This window comes from Tupaia chinensis, unplaced genomic scaffold (genome assembly GCF_000334495.1).
Source record: "Tupaia chinensis unplaced genomic scaffold, TupChi_1.0 Scaffold143823_1, whole genome shotgun sequence".
NCBI lineage: Eukaryota > Metazoa > Chordata > Mammalia > Scandentia > Tupaiidae > Tupaia > Tupaia belangeri.
Window position 1 is genome coordinate 267,809 of NW_006203673.1, and position 3,375 is coordinate 271,183.

The following is a 3,375-nucleotide window of genomic DNA, read 5'->3' on the forward strand; positions in this document are numbered from 1 at the left end:
GTGTGAGAAATGAGCTGGAGAACAGATCTGCGGGTACGAGGTCAGCCACAGGTGTATGAGGTGGTACTATATGGGTAGAAAGAGGAAGTTTTGTTGGGTGATGGAATTGTTCTGTATCCTTTCTGTGATTATGGGCACATGAACCTCTATGTGAAAATGCACAGAACTATAGGCTGAAAAGGACAGAGAGGCACACTCTATTATGTAACAACTTAAGAAATATTTTAGAAAGGATATAAATGGTCTATCTAGTTTTCTTCTACAAAGATTCAAGAAAGATACCCAATATGAAGCTCACTATATTTGCACAGAGGTCCACAAAAATGAGGAGAATTAAGCTTCATAAGTAAAGAGAGACAATTGTTGGGGACCAGGAGATGACATAATGGTTACGTTGCTGGACTCCCACGTAGTTGATTGCAGTTCACATCCCAGACCCAGTGGCTTGAACTTCACACCAGGCACATATGCATGTGTGCCCAAACCCCCCAGAGGAGGATGGAGAAGGGACTGAGGCATGGCCATCCCCCTAAGGGGTGATTTCTTGCTTTCTGTCTCTGTCTCTCCAGCAAGCATACGCACCCTACAGCAAAAATATTTCTAAAAAAATAAATAAATAAAATAAACCAGAGGCCAATAAACAGGAACTTCAGACAGTAGCACCTCCCACAGCTGTCAGCCAAGGTACTGGAGCGAGCAGGCCCGTGGCACGACAGGGCCCTGGCCCCCCCCCCCCCCAAAAAAAAAAACTGGGGTTGTGCTGCTCGGTCCGCAGCTCACGTTGCCTTTTTCTGTGGTAGATCAGCTCGTAGTTGGTCTACACACACATCCCGGGCAGCACCAGCTCAGGATGAGCCCAGAGACATTTGAGAAGCTAGAAGGAATTCTTCAAGACTGCCCCGGCCCTTGGGCTATGCCTGTGGCCTGTCAGGAACCAGACCACACAGCAGGCAAGCAGCAGGCTGGCACGGCAAGCTTCCTGTGTATTACAGCGCCCCCTGGCGCTCCATCAGGGCATCACGGCCTGCGCTCGGCCTCCTGTCCGCCCAGCAGGACCATCAGGTTCTCACAGGAGCCCCGGGAAGGGACCATCTAGCTGCAGGAAAACCGGCTCCCACCGACTCCGTATCCATCACCTGAGCTGTGTGATTATTTCATTACATGTTACAACATAATAAGAGAAATGAAGTGCAAGCGCAATGTCCTTCAGTCATCCCCTCCCCCACCCCTTCCACGAAAAGCTGTCTTCTACGAAACTGGTGCCGGTGCCAAAATGGCTGGGACCATTACTACTGCCTGATGCTCTCCTCCAAGGAGACAGTTAAAAGACACAGCACTGAAGTGCACTCTTTATTTCTACAATAAGTAACAATGACGCATGACCTTGTAAAGCAGTTTTCTACTTTTAGAACTAGCTTATAGATAAGCTCAACCACTGCTTCGGAACACAGTGAATAGCGCAGAGCGACTCTGCTCAACAAAGGAACACAGCCCTTCAGAACATGCTGCAAAGTTTAATTTGTAAAAAATAAAATAACTCTCAAATTCCATTGACTGGGACCAGCACTTAGTATCATGGCTATGTCGCTGAACTCCCATGTAGCTAGCTGACCGCGGTTCAAGTCCTGGACCCGGTGGCTTGAACTCATGCAGGGCGTGTGTGCATGCGTGCCCAAAATCCTGAGAGGAGAATGTAGGAAAAGGGATTGCAGCATGGCCATCCTCCCTGGGAGGTGATTTCTCGCTTTCTGTCTCTGTCTTTCTCGCGAGCACACGCACCCTATAGCAAAAAAAAAAAACTCTCAAAAAATAAATAAATAAATAAAAATTCCACTGACTTGCTTATAAACTAATATAGTTCTTCAGATTGCACTGCAAATGTTACAAAACTCTGCTCTGTAAAAACCTCATAAATGGAGGGAAGGGAGACAGTGAAGGGCACAAGGGCACTCTGGCCTTCCAGGGAAGCAGGCAATGCGTCCAGCAGGCAGACTGAGGAGCAGCTGCGTGATGACACCACTGAAGGCTATCAGGGCATCGAGGGAGGGGGAACAGCAGCAAGGAGGACCCCTTTTTCTCTCTGTGCCTCCTGGTCTTGGTGGTGGGCAGGAGAGCCCGGGAGCAGAGGGCCTGGCGAGCCCAGCCGCCTGGGCTACTCCACTGACTGCCAAACACACAGAGCTGGGCGCACAGCCTCAGACCACTCACTCCCGTTCACAAGTTTAATTATGCCGCAAATGCTAACCAGAACCTGCTTAAACTCAAGCCGTTTCTGAACAGTCTTTGTTTTCTCTCTTTTGTACCCACTCTGAACAGCAGACATGAGGACACACACTGGGCGCACCTGGAGGTGGGCAGAGTAACCCTCCCCCGATGCTCATCTGGATTCCAGAAGGCACAGTGGCCTATCTGGGGGGGGGGGGGGGGGCGGCCCAGAGGGCTCCGCAGGCAGCTTCTGCAAAGGCCTTCCTGGGTGAACTCTGTCCCATGAGAGCGCAGCTGGAAGCAAGCAGCTCCGATCACCCCAGTCTGCTGGACGACAGAAACTGGGGGCCTCAGGACGATGCCAACGCTTCCCCAGCAGAGCAGAAACTGAAGGATGTCGGTCCTGGAGAGCCTTGAGCCACTGCCGGCTTCCCCAAACCTGCCTTCCTCCTGGCTTGGCTTGCAGGAGTTTGGGTCACTTGCCCTCTCAGAGCTAAGCTCACAGGTATCTTTAAAAGATGTATTTAATTTTGTCAGTATTATTCTTTTTAAAATTTCCTATAGAACAGGAGCAAGAGAGTGAGAGCGAGGGAGAGGTGAGCCAGCCTCCAGGTTCACACCTGGCGGCCACATGGGAGTCTAGCTGGCCCCTCTCCATAGAAGCCCCACTCAACAGAAAGGAAGCCGGCCCCCGCCCGGAGGCCCTGCCCGAGACAGCCTGGGCTTCCGGAGACCCGGGGCGGCTGCAGAGCCAGGAGCAGCTTGCAGGGGAAGGGCCTGGAGAAGGCCGCCCGAGGGGACAGAGGGACGGGCATCATCAGGGCGCACCGGGTCCCGGCCGGAAACGAGGGCAGGCGTCCAGCCAGCAGGGGGTGCACTCGGCACTGGGTCTGCAAGGGAGGGGTCAGGGAGGGGACCCAGAGGACACGAAGACAGGAGGGGCCGGACAGGATGGGACGGAGAGGGGACAGGGACGGGGGAGGGGATAAGAAGGGGTCGGGGAGGGGACTCGGAGGACACAAGGACTGGAGGGGACGGAGAGGGGACAGGGACGGGGTCGGGGAGGGCACAGGGGCACCTGCAGAGCCCCGTTCCCAGGAGGCTGCCGGGACGAAACCAAGTCGGCCGGCACGCCTGGGCCCGGCCGCAGCCCGCCGAAGCCCGACCGCC

The 3,375-nt window shown here is 53.8% G+C and overlaps 1 protein-coding gene across 6 annotated transcripts in view; it reads right to left on the minus strand.

Annotated features, from left to right (window-relative positions):
- Positions 1-3,375, minus strand: part of PASK (PAS domain containing serine/threonine kinase) — a 49,774-nt gene that overhangs the window by 45,598 nt on the left and 801 nt on the right. The window contains exon 1 of one of the 6 annotated variants that reach the window (XM_014582803.2): positions 3,284-3,345. The exons of the other annotated variants lie outside the window; for them this stretch is intronic. The gene's annotated coding sequence lies outside the window, so the exon portion shown is untranslated. Of the gene's footprint in view, positions 1-3,283; positions 3,346-3,375 lie in introns of those variants that run through there. 6 annotated transcript variants of the gene reach the window in all.